The sequence below is a fragment of the Ursus maritimus genome, unplaced genomic scaffold, assembly GCF_017311325.1.
Source record: "Ursus maritimus isolate PB19 unplaced genomic scaffold, ASM1731132v1 scaffold_3, whole genome shotgun sequence".
NCBI classification, from domain to species: Eukaryota; Metazoa; Chordata; class Mammalia; order Carnivora; family Ursidae; genus Ursus; species Ursus maritimus.
Genome location: NW_024425563.1, coordinates 58,301,953 through 58,308,309, shown reverse-complemented (window position 1 = coordinate 58,308,309; position 6,357 = coordinate 58,301,953). Strand labels below are relative to the sequence as shown.

The window sequence follows — 6,357 nt, the reverse complement described above, 5'->3', positions numbered from 1 at the left end:
TTTATGCTATAATTGCCTTTGTATTTATGCCAATTAAATAATATCTGTCTGGGTTTGTGTCAAATTGATATTTATATCTGCAAAGAAACAACTGAGAAACCACCCTCGCATGTGAGGTAATCTGAGCAGGTAACCTTCAAAAGAGTTTTGCAATATTTCCAGGTGACTGAATATTTTAACTTCTAGAGACAATAAAAACTATTATCATTCTCAATTTCCAACACTTAAAAAACTTTAATTTAGAAGAATACATAGTTGAACATTTCCAACATATGCAAAGGAGATTCAGAATATCTTAAGGAAATACTATGCTTACATAGAGGCTATTTGAAATCTCAATAAGTTAATGATTTTTTCTAAACATATATATGGATAAATTTGACTCAAGAAAGAGAAAATATGAATAAATAAAAAAACTATTAAAAATGTTGAAAAATTCAAAAATTACATCCAAATAAAGCTCTGCGATAAAGTAACTTAACAGTGGTTTCTTTCAAGCTTCCAAAAAATAGATAATTGCTTCATATATCATCTATGCATGCATTTTGAAGTGTCTTTGGATTGACAGAACATCTAAAACCTAATTCAGACAATAGAAATTTGTTACCTGAATATATGAGGAAGTTAAAAAAATGAAAGAGCTCAACAATCAAAACTCACAAAAGAATAAGAACTGGTAATCACTGTAAAATTCAGCTCTGTTGTCCACTTTACCTTAACCTATCCATGGCAGATGTTTATTGTGACCTAATCTAGCATGTCTTATTTGCACCAACCACTTTTGTTTTTTTTTTTAAATCTAGTTTTATGTTATTGACTTTGGCTCTATATGTAAACTTTGAATTCAAATGCCCTTTGGGAAGAGGTGACAACAACAAAAGAAACATATAACCATTATTGTTAAGTCAATATCCATTATTGGTCACCTAGATTGATTAGAATGAGTATTCTTTTTTCCCCTATAAACCCCACATGCACAGGGCATAGATTCAATCAATCAATAATAAAAGTTTATATATACACATGTCTATCTCAAAAGTTATACATATATATTAAAGTTTATAAATAAAAAGATTATATAGAAATAAGATAAACATAAATATTAAAATCCTAAATAAATTCTAGGCAAATGAAATCAAGCATCATGATGAACTAGATTTAGCCTGTCAAATAATAATTTATTCTTATAAAATCACTACATCCCAGGCAACTAGGAAAACTGTTCACAATTACCTTAATAGATGTCATTAGGGAATTCAATTATGCTGTTCCTAATTAAGCTATTTGGAAATAATAAAAAGAAATCCCCTTAAACTAAGAGCTAATATGATAGATTTGTTCACATTAAAATTAGAAGGTTGTCACCGATAGTATTATTTAGTCCTTTATTTGGAACATCTGGCCAATAAGTAAATACATACATACATACAAATGAATAAAAACTGAGTTACTAATAGAAAAGAAGAATCTAAATTTTTGTTTTGTTTTGTTTGTGCAAATACTCTGAGTTATTCTGCCTAGAAATCCAAAGCAATGGTTTGGAATATAATAAAAATTAATGACTGATTTCAGTAAAATGGACATGGATCATGATTAGGGTTGGCAAATACTTCCAGCAGACCAAATCTGTCCACTGACCATTTTTGTAAGTAAAGTTTTATTGGAACACAGCCATGCCCATTCATTCAGGTATAATTAATGGCTGCTTTTATGGACAGAGTTGAGTAGTTGTGCCAAGGACTCTATGGTCTGCCAAACCCTAAAATATTTAATATCTGGCCCTTTGCAGAAAATGTTTGCTAACCCCTGATAAAGATAAATATTGCATAATCAAAATATTTTAACCAGCAATTAAGAAAAGAGATAATAAAGATACAAGAAAAATTTATCAGACCTGAAGGAGATTGTATAGGCTGATTACTCTGTATAATGCAAGAAGAAAAACACCCAGCAAGCCAGCCATGATCACAGTAACACTAGAGACCTACACTGAGATCCTAGAAACTTCCAGAGAAGAAAAAAGATTGCATACAAATCTGCGTCTTACTTCTCAAGATCAACCTAGGAAACCAAGAGCTGATAAAATAATTCCATTCTATGTACTCAGTATAAAGTCAAGTCATGCTCAGACATAAAAGGTGTTTAAATCTTTTACTTCTGAGAAATTTGAGAATATACTCCACCAAAATTAGAAAATAAAAACACACACACACACGAAAAAAAAAAAAAAAAGAAGAAGAAGAAGAAGAAGACATGAGTAAAAGGATCCAACAGAGAAGAGAGGGGAAGAATATTTCCAGGATGGTGAAAACATGGTAAATTTCCAAAGCCATATGTACAGTAGGCTTTTTGAATAAACAGGCCAGATGGGAGCAGGGGGATAGAGAGGTCTAGGAAGGACATATCAAGGGAGAAATAATGAAACTTATAGATGTATATGAAGTATCTGACCATATTGAAAATCATTTTACAGTTCTGTCAGAACATTTGGGTGCTTGAATTAGTGATAAATATACAGGAAAAAAAGCAATTGAAGAGAATGAGGTAATTCCAGGGTAAAGAAAAACTCATACAAACAATGAAGTGTTAGTGTCTTTAGTACAGAAATGAAGTGTGAGAGTTCTGACAATGGCCCAACTGAGAGCAATATCTGCAAAACCATAAAAATGTAAACATTGAAATTTGACTTAACCAGGAAACTGGATATTAGTATTTTAAAAGAATGGGTATAGAAGTGGAGTCACAATGGGAAGAAGAAATGTATGACCGAAATCGATTCTCTTCTATAAGTCAATAAGTAATGTCTAAAAGTGAAAAATGAAGAAATAGCTCTAGAAATTATATTAGAAATGTGGAGATAATTTTTTATGAAAGAGTAGGATGGGGGTAAAAGGGAAGTAGTAATTAGTGATGGCAAAAAGGGCATTTTTTATTAATGCCTTTGTAGGATATCTAAAAACAAGAAAGAATTGGTCAATTGTATCAAAGCAAGTTCTTTCTCCCTTTCTCTTTTTCTTTTCCCCTTCCTTTCCTTTCCTTTCCTCTCTGTTTCTCTCTCCCTCCTTCCCTCCCTCTCTTTCTCTCTCTCTTCCTTCCTTTTCTCTCTTTCTTCCTTTTCTTTTTTTTTCTTTTATTTCTTTTTCTTTCAAATACTTTAATCAAAACCCATCAGAGAAATGGAGATAGCTTAGTTCTGTAACACAGTGTTGTGTTTTAAAAAATAGGTCTGTAATTGTATATGAGAGTATAAACTGTTAATACAAATTAAACAATCACATATTTTTTCCACATTTGAAACAGAATAAGATTCCATGTAAACACAGCACCTTTGTGACATTTTTAACTTCAGTATTCCTCTTTCTTCCTCACCCTCTCCTTCAATAGAATCCACACCAACTTCCTCATTAGTCATGTCCCCGTGGCCTCGGAAAACTTTCCTTCCTCCATATCCTCACCCATATGCCAGTGAACACGGGCACACTTGGCATACATCAGGTCAAACTTGCAGTCCAGGTGAACCCAAGCCTCAGCAATGACTGCGATTGCCCAGCACGCACATTCTCACTGTACTTTGGCCAGATTTCCACCAGGTACCATGGTGGGAGAATGGTAATTAATATCAACTTTGACCCAGTGGAGCACCAGTCCACAGACTGGATGGGATGCTGGGTCTTTCTTCTGGCATTTCCAGAAAAAGCATCTTTGGGAACCATGTTACCATGGTACAACAGGCAGCAATCCATGTAATTACCATGGCGAGGGTCACACTTCACCATCTGCTTGGCTAGCCCAAAACACTCATTGGTGATCTCTGTTACAGAAAGCTGTTCATAGTAGGCTTTCTCAGCAGAGAAGGCGGGGGAGTAGATGCAGTGATGGGGTACCAGGTTGGTCTGGAATTCTGTCAGATCAACATTCAGGGCTCCATCAAATCTGAGGGAAGTGGTGATGGAAGACACAATTTGACCTATCAGCCTATTCAGGTTAGTATAGGTTAGGCACTCAGTACTGAGGTTTCAGCACAGATGTCACAGATAGCCTCACTGTTCAACCTGAAGCCACCATCAGTGTGCTCCAGGGTGGTGTGGGTGATGAGGTTGGAGTTGTGGGGCTCAACTGCATCTGTGGAAACCCGGAGGGCAAGGTAAATGGAGAACTCTAGTTTGGACTTCTTGCTATAATCAAGAGAGAGAGATGTTCTATCAGCAGGAAGGCAAACCCCAAACCACCTCCCCCTCCAAAGGTTTGGAAAACCAAGAAGCCCTGAAGACCTGTGCACTGGTCGGCCAGTTTCCAAATTCAGTCCAAGACTAGGTCAATGATCTCCTTGCCAATGGTGTAGTGCCGTCAGGCATAGTTAATGGCAGCATCTTCCTTGCCTGTGATGAGATGCTCAGGGTGGAAGAGTTGGCGGTACATGCCACTGCAAACTTCATTAATGACTGTGGGTTCCAGATCTACTACCCTGGGCACATGCTTGCCAGCAACTCTATCACTGAAGAAGTTGTTGAAGGAGTCTTATACTCCCCCAATGGTCTTGTCACTTGGCATCTGGCCAATGTGCTGGATGCTGTGTTCCAGGCGAAAGAGCTTCCATCAGGCATTGCCTATCTGTACACCAGCTTAGCCAACGTGGATGGAGATGCATTCACACATGGCTGTTGCTCTGCGGCTGCTAAGCAGATGGCGGAGAGGAAGAAGAGACACTTTTGCTTCTTACAGCACAACTGTTAGGCGATTGATGTGAGAGAACCTGCCACAGGTTCTATATTTAAAAGGCCTATGTATAATCAGAACTTAGCCATTTACTAACTTTAACTCTATAAACTTCCATGTGCCTCAATTTTTTTCCTTCTTAAAATAGGGATGATAAATGTAACTACCTAAAAGAGGCATGAAAGATGACAAATGAACTAATACATGTAAGATTTATTTTAATTACATACTTTGATAAAAGAGCAATTACACTTTGTTTTACAATATTGTTTATATTCCCTATGCTGTGCTTCTCATCTCTATAACTTATTTATTTTATAACTGTAAACGTGTACTACTTCACCTCCTTCACCTATTGTACCCATCTTCTACACATCTCCCCTCTGGCAACCACCAGGTGTTTTTTTGTTTGTTTGTTTTTTGTTTTTTTAAAGATTTTCTTTTATTTATTTGACAGAGAGACAGCCAGCAAGAGAGGGAACATAAGCAGGGAGAGTAGGAGAGGAAGAGGCAGGCTCCCAGAGGATCAGGAGCCTGATGCGGAGCTTGATCCCAGGACCCTGGGGTCATTACCTGAGCCAAAGGCAGATGCTTAATGACTGAGCCACCCGGGCACCCCAGGGTTTTTTTTTATTTTATTTTATTTATTTTTTATTATTTTTATTATTTACCCATAGCTATTGACCCATCCTCCACCTACGTCCCCTCTGGTCACCATCAATTTGTTCTATATGGCTAAGGGTCTGTTTCTTGGTTTTCCTCTCTTCCCCCCCCACCATGTTCATTTGTTTTGTTTTTTAAATTCCACAAATCATACGGTGTCTTTCTCAGACATATTTCACTTAGCATAATACTCTCTAGGTCCATCTAGGTGGTCACAAATGGCAAGATCTCATTATTTTTTATAGCTGTGTAATATTCCAGTGTGTGTGTGTAGACATACATACCACATCTTCTTTATCCATTCATCTCTTGATAGACAGTTGGGTTGCTTCCATATGTTGGCTATTATAAATAATATTGTAATAGATATAGAAGTGCATATATCTTTTCAAATTAGTGTTTTTGTATTCTTTGGGTAAATACCCAGTAGTGGAATTACTGGATTATCTGGTAATTCTATTTAATTTTTTTTTTTTTTTTTTTTTAGAACCCTCCATTTTCCAGTGACTGTACCAACTGACCTTCTCACCACCAGGACTCAAGATTCTCTTTTCTCCACATCTTCATGAACACTTGTTATTTCTTGTCTTTTTGATATTAGTCATTCTGATGGATGTAAAGTCATATCACATCGTGGCTTTGATTTGCATTTCCTTGATGATTAGCTATATTGAGCATCTTTTCAATTGTCCATTGGCCATACATGTCTTTGGAAAAAAATGTCTCTTAAGATCCTCTGCCCATTTTTTTTTTTCTAAATTGGATTTTTTTTTTGGTGTTGATTTGTAGGAGCTTTTTTTTTTTTTTTTAGATTTGAATAAAGTTGACACAATATTCCATTAGTTTCAAGCATACAACATAGTGATTTGACAAGTTTACACATTATGTTTACTACAAATATAACTACCATTTGTCACCATACAACACTATGCCAATATCACTGACTATATTCCTGTTGCTATGCTTTTTATTCCCATG

The 6,357-nt window shown here is 36.0% G+C and overlaps 1 pseudogene; it reads right to left on the bottom strand.

Annotated features, from left to right (window-relative positions):
- Positions 1 to 3,134: 3,134 nt before the first annotated feature.
- Positions 3,135 to 5,146, bottom strand: LOC103658832 (annotated as a pseudogene).
- Positions 5,147 to 6,357: the final 1,211 nt, after the last annotated feature.